Here is a 16615-nt window from a genome sequence, read left to right on the forward strand (position 1 = left end):
GTAAATCAGCACGGCATAACGTATTTTGATTGTCAATTTGGGTTTCAGATTATTACTTCTTTTACTGTAGAGTGACGATAATGTTAACAGACATTTCGCCAACCGAAGGGAATGTCTTATTTACTTAGACTCTTTTGAACAGAACTGTCCATATTGAGATGGGACGTGAAAAATCTCTCTGCATTGGATCGCTGACCTTTGACATGTAATAATAAAAATCATAAAAAAATATATTTGATTGATAGTTCTATGCTGTAAGTTGAAAATTCAGTTCAGTTAAAATTATACATTCTAATGACTATGGTTAGTTACGAAGAGTCTTTTTGATATTATTATTTATATTTCTTTGAAAGAGTAATACGGGACAGACAGATTTTCAGGATTGAAAATCGGGATAAACGAAGTCGAAAGCCAAAAACTACACAAAACAATCTAAGAAAAAAGAAATGTTTGTACCCATTCATAAAAAAAAAAAGCCATAGTGATGTAATTTTAATGCTCTAGGTAGTCTAGGATACCACTATATTATTTCATTTCATTATTTTATAAAACTGCTCACAGTGATATGAAATTTTATTTTTTGGTTAAAGTAAAATTATCGTTTAGTTAACTATAGGTATACAGAAGTCCTAAGTCTGATATGGATTATATCAGAAAAATCAAAATACATTTTACATAAAAAATGCAAGGTCAACCTATTCATAACTCTTAATTGTGTTCATCACTAGGTCTTATTTTGTTTACAAGACTGTTTTATAACAAATTAAAAATTCAGAAAAAGTCCATTTGTATTCAGTTGCTACTTGCTGAATCACGTTCATGTGGAGATTCTGATTTAGTTTTGCTTTTCTGCCCAGTGTTCAAAGAAAGTATTATTTCCACATTGACATGATTTTAAGGAATTGGGGAGGTTAAAAAAAAAGAAAAAAGATAATGGCACAGCTTCAAGTCTTCTGAGTATGGTAAAGGGTTACGTTTGAATTCCAACTTGCTAGGAAGAACTTGGGCAGTGTTTTTTCACAAGGTGGCTGAGTTGGTCTCAGATGAGAGTTGTGTGATTTTATCTCCTGAAAACTTGGGTTTTCATCCAGCAAATCAACCAAAGGATACCTGCTATTACAGTGTGTTTGTGTTATTTGGTTTTTATGAACATTAGCAACTAAGGCCATATTACTCCGGAGATGTGCGGTGGTCATTCCCTGACCTTTCCGCATCCTCCGTATTTGGTGGGCACGGGCTCGAACCCTGGTCTAATTAAGAAGCGTGTGCTACGCACTGCTGCTCCTGCCCACCTGACTACGGAGGCACCTTGCTATTACAGACTCAATATACTAATACTTCAAAGTCTTATTTAGTTTGGTGCTTAATATAAGCCAGCTTTTGAGTATTCTGCAACCAAGAGCTGACACCTGGTGTCAGCTCTTGGTTGCAGCAAAATAGTTTTTTTTTTACTGCACCTGAGAGTTAGTCAGAGTCATGCCCATAGTGCAATCTATTACTGCAGAGGCGTCCAAATGTTCATAGAATAATATAGTTGATTCAAATATGGTAGGGTGGGGTCTGTTCAAATATTTCATAGGGTAGGCAGAACTTGTAGTTTTGTCTCTGCAGCTTTGCATGTTTTTATTTTCAATAAGCTTTTATATCAGCATGACTGTGTCTACTACTTAAAAATGTCATACATATTGTGCATTCAACTTTGTCATTGAGCCTTTTTTTGTTAAATGTCCATTTCTTTGAATATTGTTCCTTATAAATGCATTTATGCATAGACATATCACTGCATGGGGAGAAAATATTTGATGTGTTATTTTATTAATAATTATAACAAGCTTTTTTTTTTTTCTGCTTGCTTGATTATTTAAATCGTGGAAACAGTACAACACAAGTGTCAATAAGTAGCTAACGAGCAAGTGTTACATGAAGTTTATATTGATGTCTTATTACATCCTTGCATTTTGACAATGAAGAATAAATAATAGTGTTGCTGTTTATTGTGAAATATGAAACAAATTATTTACTTGATGGAATTATATCACATCCTTGCACTTTGACAATGAAGAATAAATAGTGTTGCTTTTTATCATGAAATATCCACAAATGGAATATGTACAAATATTTACTTGATGGAATTATATCAAAATTTTTGTTTATTACAAGACGCAAATTATATTGACTATGTAAAGAATTGTCCCTCTATTTTCATGAGTCATCTTGAAATTATTAATATCCTCCCATTCACTTGTTGCTCATTTAGAGCAGTTTCTGTTCAAATTCTGCCAGAGACTGAAGGAATTCCTAAATGCCTTTTTAATTATTGCTGCAGTTACCTGATCTCAGTAGGCTTCCCCTTCCTGTGATTTATATTAAACATAATTATATACTTGTATAGACATAATACACTGGTTTAATAGTGTAGGATGATGATCTTGATTCATCTGTAAAGAGAACATTGGCCTGTTGGTGTTGACTGTAGGGATAGTGTTATGTAAACAATTAGATGGTTTTTCTTTTGGAGGCAAGAGGGACAGAAGAAAATTGCATGGGATGCATATAAATTATTAGACGATACAGACGCCTATGGTAGATATAAACTAGGCTGTGATCAAGTCACAGAGGAGGTTAAGCAAGCTAAGGAATATTATGATAAGTCTCTGACAAAGAAAAGCAAAAAAAACTTCTTTGCTTATATTAACAGTAGAAGGAAGGGGTTGAATCACATTGGGCTACTTGATATCAATAGTTTAACTATTAATCCCTCTCAAGTTGCTGACAAACTGAATAGGTATTTTGCGCCTACGTTCATATATGAGGTATTCTAAGGGAGTGGGATGCCAGAAGTTTATTAAACTAATGGGGAGCTAAATGATTTTATAATAATAATTTAAAGGAAAGTGGAAGAGAAATTGTTGAAGCTAAAGATTAAAAAAGGTGGATGGGATCTATCCATTTATATTAAGGGAGGCAGCAAAAGAGGTAAGCAAACCCTTAGCCATAATTATGAGAGCATCCTTGGATTCAGAGGAGGTCCCCATGGAGTGGAGATGTGCAAATGTATCCACAATTTACAAAGGAGGATCAAGAAGTGACATGAGTAATTACATACCTGTTAACAAGTATTCCAGGGAAAATAATGAAGTCACTGTTTAAGGAAGTAATGCAGGAACCTTTAGACAGTAATGCAGTCATACTGCACTCATTTATTTGTTAAGTGGCAGCAGTCTTGTCTGACCAATCTGATTGGTCAGACAAGACTGATGCATTGACAAAGGAACTGGATGCAAAAAATAACTTTGATATCATATACAGTGGATTCCGGTTAATTGGGGCAGCCGTTTATTTGGGGCAAATCTTAAAAAGCAGAAACCAATCGAGAAATTAGCCAGGGTTTACTTCGCTTAATTGGGACAGCATGCCGTTTAATCGGGGCAGGAGACAGCAGCACTGGAGATTACCCTACGATTGTCTCCGACGGTACCATATGGTTCGGTCGAAATTCTGGAGGTCACAACCATAAATCAATAAAAACAATTAGCATTCACCTGTTTATTGGGCTTTTCTGTTAGTGAAATCTATCATAAACGGACAGTAAACTCGATCTTACTCAATTTGCGATAATACCGACAGCTGGAATTCTGTGGGTTATTATGGTGAAATCTGTTTACACTTCCATGAAATCTTCAATCATATAAAAAAAAAAATCAATTTTCAGATCTTCTCTTCATTCGTATTTTTAAAGCTTCGTAACTCGTTACTCAGTTCTCACTTGCGCGTATCATGTTACTTGCAATTTGTGTGTGCAGTGTTCTTTGTTATTGATTGCTTACCTTTTTACTGTTTTAAATTTTAACCACCGCCCACAAATGTCAGTGAACAGAAATGTCAACTAGTTAGTATGTACATATTACAGTACATATTAATTCCGATTATCACATATATTCTTCCGATTTTCACGTATCATATAATTTTTTAATTGGTAAGGTAATAAAGGGTAAATTTGTGCTTAATATAGCTTTGCTTTTATAACCTGTGGATAATATTCCTCCTATTTTCTCTAATTAGAATCGCTGTTTAATAGAATCAAAATTCAATTCACAAACGTGATCACAATGACTGGCGCTTACTACACATCATATAGTGAACGGTACTTTACTATGGTGAGTTCGTTGTAACATGATTTGATTGTACAGTGAACCAATTGTAAAAAAAGGGGGGGGTACATTGTATTTTTAACTATTTACGTGAAACTTCGGATAATTGGGGTCAGTCGCTTAATCTGGCCAAAATGCACTAGTCCCGATGTGTCCCAAATAACCGGAATGGACTGTATTTGGATTTCAGGAAGGCTTTTGATAAAATGCTATATGAACTGGAACAGTGTGGTATTAAGGGCAGGTTATTGCTCTAGATAAAGGGGTGATTGAGTGGGAGAAGACAGAGTGCAGTTATACTTCAGTCAGGTGCACTACTCATCATAGACTAATGTTACTAGTGAAGTTCCTATGATTCAGTGCTGACTGATGTTGTTTTCAATATTTATTAATGATATTAATGAAGGTAATTCAGCCATATGCCTAATTTTGCAGATGATACAAAGGTTGGCAGGATGGTTAATTTTAGTAATCAATGTAAGCTACTGAAACAAGATCCCAAAAAAATTAATCCAACTGGCTGAAAAATGGCATTTAAGGTTTAACATTGACAAATGCAAGGAAGAGCCACCGCCTCAAGTGGGTAGGCAAAGTGAGCATCACTCACGGGCAGCAGTTCAGGAGGGCGCCAAAAAACTTTTTAACATGCAAGTCGAACCCTTTGTTTAACAAACTTCTTTATAGCCACATTTTCTATTTAGCAATATTTTTTGAATTCCCCTTGGTAATAACATTTTAAATAGTTTCTGTAGATTAAAGAAAATTTCCATATAATGATGGATTACAAGAGACTTATCTGGGAACGCATTGTTCGCATCACTGGCTTTCAGGCAATTGTGGCAATCAGTGCTGCAAGCACGAATTAAAAGTCAAAGGGTTTACCATCCTACAACTCCTCTGCTTGCACCTTCACGATGCTGGGACCGTTAGTAATCCTGGGTATAACCTCCATGCACAAGCACACTGTGGGTGACCACCTAGGTGTGAACCAATGTAGTAGAACTAGTGGCATGTGATGCACAAAAGCAAGTGTATGAGCTTATGCAGCATCAGCCAAAAAAAAAAAAATCACACCATTCCCTCCAAATGCCTGTCCAGTTCCTCCTTAAATTTATTCAACCTATCAACTTCCACAATGACAGATGGACGTTTGTTCCAGCAATTAACCACCCGCTGGCTAAAGGCAAATTTCTGCTCATCTATTCTACATCTGTCTTTTCTTAATTTGAATTTATGCCCCCTTAGGTTTGTAATCTGAACAAGTGGAAGGATCCCATTAGAATTCAGCGTGCTTAACCCATTCAAGGCCTTATACACTTCAATCAGATCACCGTGCAGGTGCCTAGTCTCCAGCCACTGCAATTTGCAGAACTTAAGCCTCTCTTGGTAAGAGGATCCCTTCATTCCCCTCACCAATCTTGTTGCCCTTCTCTGTACACGCTCAAGTAAATCTACATCCTTCCTAAAATGAGGCCTTCAGACCTGTATGCAGTACTCAAGGCGTGACCTGACCATTGCCTTATACAGAAGGATAATCACCTCCTTTTCCCTGCTAGCAAAATTCTTATATATCATTGACAAAACTCCATGACCTGCCCTGGCAGTCTGTCTGCATTGCTCAGAAAACTTCATATCTGACTGCACAATTACTCCCAGGTCTTTTTCATTTTCTACCACCTTAAGTGTAGTACCACACAGTTGCTACGTTTCTCTGGGGTTACTTCTACCCACATGCAGTACTTTGCATTTGTCAAGGTTAAACTTCAGTTGCCACTTCTTAGCCCATCTGCCCAAATTATCTAGATCCTGTTGCAGTAGCACACTGTCATTAACAACCCTGCCAACCTTTGTATCATCTGCAAACTTCGACATTAAACCTGATATACCTTCATCAATATCATTGATAAATATACAAAACAACAGTGGACCCAACACCGAACCCTGTGGGACCATTCTGCTCCAATTTGTACAATAGTCTTCCATGCGCAACAGTGTCAAAAGCTTTCCTGAAATCCAAATATATGATATCAAAATTATTTTTTGCATCCAGTTCCTTTATAACCACATCATAATATCCTATCAAATTTGTGAGACAAGACTTTCCCTTAACAAACCCATGCTGTGTCTGAATTATTGCTGCAGTCTTGTCTAGATGATCCTGCAATGCATCTTTAACCAGTGACTCCATTCTTTTACCCGGAACAGAAGTTAAACTAACTGGTCTGTAATTACTCGTGTCACCCTTCGATCCCCCTTTGTGAATTGGGGATACATTTGCACATCTCCAGTCCGTGGGAACCTCCCCTGAGTCCAAGGACGCTCTCATAATTATGGCTAAGGGTTTGCTTAGTTGCTTTGCCGCCTCCTTTAATATAACTGGATAGATCCCATCCACCACAGGTGCTTTTCTTATGTTTAACTTCAACAATTTCTCCTCCACTTTGCTTTCAGTTATTCCAAAAACATTAAGTATCCTGCTACAATTTGATAACCTTCTGCCTTTTTCAAACCTTAATAATTCATCTTGTGTGAATGTAGATGCAAAATACTCATTCAGTTTGTTTGCTATCTGAGCAGGATCATCAACAGTCGAACCATCGATGTCAAGTGGACCAATCAGATTCATCCCCTTCCTTTTAGAGTTTATATAAGTAAAGAAATCCTTGCTGTTTTTCTTAGCATCTTTTGCCAAGGATTTCTCGTAATCTGCCTTCGCCTGCCGAACCTCCTTTGTGGCCTGATTATAGATTAACTTATATCTGCCATAGGCTTCTGAGTCGCTTGATAATTTATATGCATCCCATGCATTTTTCTTCTCTGTTACGAGTCTCATTAGTTCATTAGATAACCATTTAGGCCTAAACCTTGAAGAATATTTCTTAATAGGTATGAAACTTTTAGTAGCATCCACGATTAATTCCTTGAATGCTTCCCACTTAGAATTTACTGTTGGTAACATTGTCAGTTGATCCCACTGTACAGAATTTAAAAACTGTTGGAGACCACTGTACTCACCTTTACGGAAGAAAAACCCTTTCCTTTACCCCTGATGGTAATAAATCTTTAAAGTAAATCTCACATCAGTACACTGTGATCAGTGCCACCTAGTGGTTCCTTTATCTGCAAATTCTTAATACACGAATGATCACTGCTGATAACCAGATCAAGAGTATTACTTTCTCTGGTTGCCTCTCGAACATGCTGCTGCAGAAAACAATCATCCAATAAATCCACAAAAGTCTGACTAGTGTTTGAGTGACCAACCCACAAGTTCCAGTCAATATCTGGGAAGTTAAAATCCCCCATTATAAGACATTCCAATTTACTAGCCCACTCTATTTCTCTGTACAATTGTTCATTGTAATCATTCGAGTCATTAGGCCTATAACACACTCCTACTCTTATTTTTGCTTTTGCAGTGCTTATGTCACACCAAACTGACTCAACAGTGCACTGTTCATCTATATCAACTGGATGCACTTCTTCTGATTTTATGTTTTTCTTAATTAACAGCATAACACCTGCTCCCTTTCTATCCTGTCTATCCTTTCTGTACACATTGTACTCCCCAAATTCCAGTTCAGCATTCCTTATATCTGTGTGTAACATCGTCTCTGCTATCCCAACAATATCCGCCTTTGATGTCTTGACCAACACTTCAAATTCATCAAATTAATTTACTATACTTCTAGCATTGGTATACATGTAAGCATACATGCTCCTACTCCTATTTTAGTTACTCTAACACATCCCATATACCCACCTATTTCAGAATGACTGCCATCCGTCCCTGAAATCCCCAACACCCCACGCTCCAGGTCGCTACTTATTCTAATAGAAGTTGTAAGCAGAAGTTGAAGTGTGGCGCCCAGACCACATCGAGAAATGCCACCCTCTGTATTACCAGGCAATAATAGGTGGTAGATGACTCTCATCAACGGGTGCAATACCATCACTTTGCTTATTGGAGGCTTGAAGTGGTGGAACCCATGTTCAGTCTCCACAGCTAAGTTCCAATCAACCCTTCCCCATCTCTTCCGTCATGCAGTATGACTGATGACTTAGCATTAGTAGAGGCATATAATGCAAGAAAGCAAGCTTATGCAGCATCAGCCAAAAAAAAAAAAAAAAAAACCCCACTTCACCCCTCCGTTCGTTTGAAATACCTGCCCAGCTGACAGGTATTTCAAAGGCTTTAGGCTATCAACTTCCACGACAAGGGATGGAAGTCTATTCCATCAACAAACTACCTGCTGGCTAAAGGCAAATTTCCGCACGTCTATCCTACATCTGTCTTTCCTCAATTTAAATTTATGCCCAATTTAAATTTATGCCCTCTCAGGTGATTATTCTGAGCAAGAGGAAGAATCCCATCAGCATTGAGCATGCTCAAACCATTCAAGGCTTTAAACACCTCTATCAGATCACCTCGCCTGTGCCTTAGTCTCCAGACCCTGTAATTTGCAAAACTTAAGCCTTTCTTCGTAAAAGTACCCCTTTGTTCCATTCCCTAATCTTGTTCCCCTTCTCTGTACTTGTTCCAGCAGCTCTACATCCTTCTTGAAATGAGGGCTCCAGGCCTGTATACAGTACTCAAGGTGTGGCCTGACCATTGCCTTATACAAGGGAATAATCACCTCCTTATCCCTTCTAGAAAAATTCCTGTATATCATTGACAAGACACCATTAGCTACTCTTGCAGCCTGTCTGCACTGCTCAGAGAACTTCATATCTGCCTGCACAATTATCCCCAACTCCTTTTCATTCTCTACCACTGTCAGTGTAGTACCACAGAGTTGATGCGTTGCTCTGGGGTTGCTGTTTCCCCTATGTAGTACTTTACATTTGTCAACGTTAAACTTCATTTGCCACCTCTCAGCCCATCTGCTGAACCTTTCCAGATCCTGTTGCAGCAGCATAGTGTCAGTAGTGCCCTTGACAACCCTGCCAACCTTTGTATCGTCTGCAAACTTGGACATTAAGCTTGATATACCATCATCAATATCATTTATAAATACAGAAAACAATAATGGACCCAATATTGAACCTTGAGGGATTCCACTAATAACATTAGTCCACAATGAGCAGTGTTCGTTGATTACCACTCGCTGTCTTCTCCCCCTTAACCACCCCTTTATCAATAGCAGCAATTTGCCTCCAATGCCACACTGCTCCAATTTGTGTAGCAGTCTTCCATGTGCAACAGTATCAAAAGCCTTTCGAAGGTACAAGTATATAATATCAAAGTTATTCCCTGCATCCAGTTCTTTTGTGACTGCATCATAGTATCCAATCAGATTGCTCAGGCAAGACTTCCCCTTAACAAAACCATGCTGTGTCCGATCTATAACTAAAGTCTTGTCTAGATGATCCTGCAGTGCTTCTTTAACCAGTGCCTCCATTAATTTTCCTGGAACAGAAGATCAACTCACAGGTTTATAATTACTTGTGTCAGCCTTTGATCCTCCTTTGTGAATTGGGGTCAAATTTGCACATCTCCAGTCTGTGGGTACCTCTTCTAAGTCCAAGGAAGCTCTCATAATTATGGCTAATGGTTTGCCTACTTCCTTTGCTGCCTCCTTTAATATAACTGGATAGATCTTCAACAATTTCTCCTCCACTTTACTCTCAGTTATTACAAGATTCTCTAGCTTACTGCCAGAGTTGAATACACCTTTGGCATTCCCCTCGATGAATAACTCCTCATGTGTGAATATCAATGCAAAATATTCATTTAGTTTGTTAGCTATCTGAGCAGGATCATCAACAGTTACCCATCGATATCAAGTGGACCAATCTGATTCATCCCCTTCCTTCTAGAGTTTACATAAGTAAAGAACTCTTTGCTGTTTTTCTTTGCATCCCTTGCCAAAGATTTCTCGCAATCTGCCTTTGCCTGCCTAACCTCCTTTGTAACTTGGTTAGAGATCAACTTGTATCTATCATAGGCTTCTGTGTCATGTGTTAATTTATATGTATCCCATGCATTTTTCTTCTCTGTCATATGTCTCATTAGTTCATCTGACATACATTTAGGCCTAAACCTTGAACAATATTTCTTAGTTGGTATGTAAAGCCTAGCAGCTTCCAAGATAAGTTCTTTGAATGCTTCCTATTTTGAATTTGCTGTTGGTAACACCTTCAGTTGGTCCCACTGTATTGAATTTAAATACTGTCTCAGACCATCGTAGTCGCCTTTACGAAAGCAATATCCCTTCCTTTTACCCCTGATGGTAGTTACCTCTTTGAGTAAATCCCACTTCAGCACAATGTTATCACTGCCACCTAGTGGTTCCTTTATCTGCAGATTCTTAATGCATGAAGAATCACTACTGATAATCAAATCAAGAGTATTACTCCCTCTAGTTGCCTCCCTAACATGCTGATGTAGAAAACAATCATCCCATAACGGTGTTCGCATACTGACTGCTAGTTAGTACATAGGACTGAACCTATTGGTAACTCTTTAGGAGGCTTCTGGATCAGCTCTGGATTGCTACCTCTACTCTGCCAGATGGTGACTGGAGGAAGGCCGAGTAGTGTGTATGTGGGGGAGGGGTATTGTCGAGGCCACGTTACGTCAAGGATCTGGGTATATTCTTACCCTGTTTATGTCATATCCAAAAATTTCATTACATGAAATACAAAAATTTCATGAATTGTCAAACTAATAGAGTAAGTTTATCTGCGAAAAGATCTAAACCTCCCAAACATTTCCTAGTTCATTTCACAAATATATGTGGTCTCAATTCTAATCTCAACGATGCCCATTTCCACTTGCAGTCTGCCAAACCGAATGTACTTTTTCTGACAGAATCTCAGTAATCGGTTGATTCAACTACTGCTCATCTCAGTTGCCCAAATTATTCGCTGTGTGATTCCTTTCACCTCAAAGGTGCTACTTGTGCATATGTCCGTTCTGATATTCCCTATCAGAGACTTGGTAATTTGGAATCTCCTCTTTTCGATCTTCTCTGGCTTAAAATCTCTCCGCCTCATTTTGTCAAATTCATCTATTGTCTCTACCGTTCTCCCAACTCGACTAATCACTTGGAGTTCTTTCACTTCCTGTCTTTGCAACTTGACTTCCTCTAGTCCAACTTTCCTAACAGTGAGGTAATTTTCTTTGGTGATTTTAATGTTCACAACTCCAGCTGGCTTCTGTTTTCTAGTCACATCGACCCTGCTGATCGAGATGCTGAGGCTTTTGCAATTATTAATAATCTTGCACAGATTGTTCATTTACCTACAAGAATACTGGACAATCCTAACCAATACAGCCAACATGCTTGATCTTTTTCTCACAAACAACCTTTCTAAGTACACGGTCGAAGTGAGTGGTCCTTTAGGCACCTCAGATCACAACTTGGTGATTGTCTCTTCTGCAATGGAGCCTTTATCTCAGAGTTATTCCCAACCCCATATTGTTTGGCATTACAAGAATGAAATATGTGATGACATGCGAAATTTCTTTTCCTTGGTCGGATTACTGTTTGAAAACTTCTGATGTCACTGTTTGCTCAGATCTTGTCAGTGAAATTATTCTTGTAGGAATGGAATCCTTTATTCCACACTCCAGTTTAAAAATCTCATCTTTATCCAAACCTTGGTTTTTCAATAAATGTGCTAACGCTGTTGAAGAGAAGAACGTTGCATATTGTAATTGGCTTGTTTCGAATTCTTCAGTTTCATTTTCTGCCTACACCAAAGTTTGCAACAATTGTAAAGCAGTTAGTAATTAGTCCAAACTAGATTTTGAACAGGCTAAGAGTAGAAAACTTGCTTCTTGCCCTAATGGTAGCCGATCATTCTGGTCTCTTGCCAAAGCTATTGGTCGCAACTTTTGCCCATCTCTGCTCCCACCTCTGTCAAAACCAGATGGTTCTGTTTTCACTTCTGCCAAGGATAAAGCTGACCTGTTAGCATCCCATTTATCTTCTAACTCATGTATTAATGATCTTGGTAAAACACCTCCCACCATTCCCAACCCGCTCCATTCAATGCCTCCTGTGGTGTTTCGTCAAAAGCCTTTTGCTTTCAGCCAGCTAGTAGTTGGTTGGTGGAACAGACTTCCAACCCTTGTTGTGGAAGTTGATAGCCTAAATAAATTTAAGGATCAGCTGGACAGGTATTTCGAACAAATGGAGGGAGTGAAATGGGAGTGGTATTTTTTTTTTTTTTTTTTTTTTTTTGCTAATGCTGCATAATCTTGCTTTCTTGTATCATATGCCTCTACTAATCCTAATGCTAAAAGGATGTCAGAAGGATTTTGACGAATCTTGATGATACAAAAGCTCCAGATCCCGATCGTATTTCTTCAATTGTTCTCAAAACCTGTGCTCCTGAACTTACTCCTATTCTTTGCCACCTTTTTTCACTTTCTTATTCCAAAGGTGTTTTTCCTTCTTGGAAATTTGCTCGTATCCAGCCATTTCCTAAAAAGGGTAACAAATCCCTCCCATCCAATTATCGTCCCATTGAAATTACTTCTACTCTTTCTAAAGTAATGGAGAAATCAATTAACCACCAACTCTTATTAAACTACCTAGAAACCTTCCATCTGATCAACGATCGAAAGTATGGATTCCGTCAGTGTCAATCCACTGGTGATATTCTGGCTTATGTTACCCATTTATGGACTAATTCAATGGAATGGTTCAGTGAAACACAAGTAGTTGCTCTTGACATCTCAGAGGCTTTCAATCATGTTTGGCATAAAAGTTTTGTAAACAAGCTTCCATCTTATGGTTTGCCTACTGTTTTTAGTAATTGGTTATCCAGTTTTCTCTCTGATCGCTCACTGAGGGTGATGGTAGATGGCTCTCTGTCTTCTAACTTCTCCACTAATGCTGGTGTCTCCAAAGGTTCAGTTCTTTCCCCCACTCTTTTCCTCTTGTATATTAATGACCTTCTTCCATTGACTGGAAATCCTCTCCATAGTTTTGCTGATGATAGCACATTGCATTCTACTTTCCATTTTTCGAAACCTTGCCCTGCTCAATCAACTTCCCTAAAATCTGCTACCAATTCCTTAAATGTCGATCTTCAGGTAATTCTCCAGTGGGGCAAAGAAACTTAGTTGATTTCAATCCTTCTAAAATTCAGTCTTGTCTTATATCTCGCAATAAGGATTTTTCTGCTCCTATGCTTATCTTTAGTGACTCTGATTTCTAGGCAAAATGATATATCTCTTTTGGGGAATTACCCTGACTTCTAATCTCTCTTGGCACAAGCACATTACAAATATTGCTTCCTCTGCATCTAAAAAACTTGGTGTTCTCTTTCGCTCTTGGCGTTACTTTTCTTCCAAACAGCTGCTCACTCTGTATAAATCGCAAATTCCCCCTGTCATGGAATATTGTTCCCACATCTGGGGTTGGTGTCCCCAAAACCTCTCTCAGGCTTCTTGAATCCATTCAGAAGAGGGCAGTTAGGTTAATTAATGATTCATCTCTAACAGAGTCTCACCACTCGCTGTCTCATAGAAGTACTGTTTCTGCTGCATGCCTCTTCTACAGATACTTCCATGGGCACTGTTCTTCTGAATTGGCTTCTATAATTCCCGCTCTCTCTTTCAAAACAGTCCGAATACGTGCCGCCAACATCCATTTACTGTCCTAATTCAAACTCAGAGAACCAACTTTTCATCTTCCTTGTTTATTCATTCAACTGCACAGTCAAAAGCACAGTACTAAGTACTGTAGGTTCTAATACCTCTTGTGTTTGGGGTTTTCATAAAAAAAAAACAAACTCATGGTACTCGTATAATCTATCCAACCACTTGTCCCACATACCCACCAGTGGCACTGTGTATCTGATTGGTTAATGTTTACCAATATTCAACACGGTAATCAAATAATTTATTTGAAATAAGTACAGTGAAAGAAATTGAAGACTTATGTTAATTTGCTTATTATTTGGATCTGTTTCATATTTTATTTCGCAGGGTTATACTCTAGAATATGGGTACAACCCCGTACTTCGGCTGGAAAGAGGAAGAGGCAGTGATAAGACATGAAGGCACCTCCCACTCACTGCTTTATCCCCTCTCCTGCATGTTATATTAGGGATTGTCACATGACATCACAATATGTCGGGGCTGAAATGAAGAAAAAACGGCATTTTTAAAAAAAAAATTTTAAATGGCTAACAAAAGCTATTTAAAAAAGCTTTTGTTAGCTATTTCTTCTCACCTGTACATTACTAGGCGATGTCACGTGTTAATGTGAAATTGAGTAGTAATATCCATAATTATGAGAGGATTTTTTCACTTGGGAGTGATCCCTGTAGACTGGAGATGTGCACATGTATCCTCAGTTCACAAAGGGGATCAAAAGGTGACATGAGTAATTACAGACCTGCTAGCTTATCTTCTGTTCCATGGAAAATAATAATGGCATTCCTGATTAAATAAGTATTGCAGGACCATCTAGGCAGGGTGTAATTATACTACAGTCATAGCGTGGATTTCTTAAAGGGTGATCTCATCTGACCAGTTTGATTGGATACTGTGATGTAGATCCAGTCGGACTGGTCAGATTGGATTCTGTAGTACAGATTGGAGCAGTATAGCTTTAAGGGCAAGTTACTGTTTTGGATAAAAGGATGGTTGAGTTAGAGAAGACAGAGTGGTTATCAAATTGGACACTGCTCTTCATGTACTAACGTTATTAGTGGAATCCCCCAGGGTTTGGTGCAGGACCCATTGTTGTTTTTTGTATTTATTTATGATATTGATGAAGGCATATCAGGCTTAATGTCCAGGTTTGCAGATGATGTGAAGGTTGGCATGGTGTTTAATGATAGTCATCAAGGTATGCTACTACAACAAGATCTATCAAAATTAGGTAGTTGGCTGAGAGGTGGTCATTGTATTTTAACATTGACAAATGCAAGGTACAGCATGTTAGTAGTAGCAATCCCAGATTAATATACAAACTGTATGGTACTACACCCAGGGTAGTGTTAAATGAAAAAGATCTAGGGATAATTGTGCTATCAGATATGAAGTTTTCTGAGCAGTGCAGACCGTGTGCCAGCACAGCTCATGGGGATTTTGTCAGTGATATACAGGAATTTTGCTAGTAGGGATAAGAAGACGATTATCACATTATCTAAGGCAGTGGTTAAGCTGCATCTGCATACAGGTTTTGAGGAAGGATGTGGTCTCCTGGAACAGGTGTAGAGAAGGAGACTATGAGATTGGTGAGTTGAACAAAAGGGTGCTCCAACCAAGAAAGGTTTCAGTTGTGCAAATTGCATTGTCTGGAGACTAGGTACCTGTGAGGTGATCTGATTGTGGTTTAAGGATTTGAATGGATTGAGCAAGTGCAGTGTTAATGGCATTTCTCCCTTTCTCAGACTTCACACTTGAGGGGCATAAATTCAAATTGAAGGGTGGTTGCAGGATGTGCAGAAATTTGCCTTCAGCCAGTTAGTGGTTGATTGTTGGAACACACTCCAATCTGTTGTGTTGAAAGTGGTAGTTTGAATAAATTCAAGGTAGAACAAACTATTGGAGGAGATGGACAACTGATGCAGGAAGGGCTCTTTTTATGTGTGTCTATGTGGCTGATGCTGTATAAGCTTGTTTTCTTACATTGTTTGCTGCTATTAATATTAAAATTAACTATGAATGATGAGAATCTTATAACCTCCAGCCACAATGCACTTGCAATGTGGTTCTTCTTAATTATCAACTGGAATTATATAAGCAAGAGCTTTTAGGTTCCTTCACTCGTAAAAATCTATGGAGTTCAAAACTGGTGTGCTAGGAGCACCAGCTTGCTTGATTTATCCATTGGCCAGGATGACAGTCATCGAGCAAATTATGGTAACACTGAAATGGGTGAGGAGATCCCTCGTGTACATAGGGGTTGTTATGAAAATTGAAAAATAAAAAAAAAATTTAATGCAAGAAATGACACTGCCTTAGCTTGATGATATACAGCAATTGGTGACTCTATTTTCAGGGAAACGGGGAACATGCTTTGTAAAAAGGATAGGTGTAACAGGACCAAGATATGTCTGCCAGGGGCAAAGGTTGATGACGTTGTAGAGCAGATATCATCTTTTAAGGGCACAAAAGGTGATATAGTTGTATACGTTGGCACTAATGATATTAAGAGAAGGAGACCGGCAGAATTACTTAACAAGTACAGGTCAATGTTGGGAAAAAAAACGTGAATTAGGGTTGAATTTGAAAGTGTCTGCAATTCTGCCCAGACACGATAGGAGGGGGTATATGATGAGAGCCTTGTCAATCAATTCGGCCCTGGAAAGATTATGCAAGACTCAAGGGGTAGAATTTTTTTCAGCCTGGTCTGTACTTGTTAACAGGAGAGACTGCTTCTACAGGGATGGGATACACTTAAATAGAACGGGTGCAAGAAAATATTTGCTGATGCTATCGAGGCAGTGTTAGGTGGGTCGGAAAACTGCTAGCCTGGGGGGATACAAGGACT

General features: G+C 38.5%; 1 protein-coding gene across 1 annotated transcript in view; it reads left to right on the top strand.

Moving 5' to 3' along the window:
• The first annotated feature begins 191 nt into the window (after positions 1 to 191).
• LOC150076874 (unc-112-related protein-like) overlaps positions 192 to 16615 on the top strand; it is a 176575-nt gene continuing 160151 nt past the window's right edge. Inside the window, exon 1 of the mRNA XM_090385709.1 lies at positions 192 to 205. The gene's annotated coding sequence lies outside the window, so the exon portion shown is untranslated. The remainder of the gene's footprint in view (positions 206 to 16615) is intronic.

The sequence above is a fragment of the Mastigoproctus giganteus genome, chromosome 12 (assembly GCF_048544385.1).
Source record: "Mastigoproctus giganteus isolate SK-2022 chromosome 12, ASM4854438v1, whole genome shotgun sequence".
Taxonomy (NCBI): domain Eukaryota; kingdom Metazoa; phylum Arthropoda; class Arachnida; order Uropygi; family Thelyphonidae; genus Mastigoproctus; species Mastigoproctus giganteus.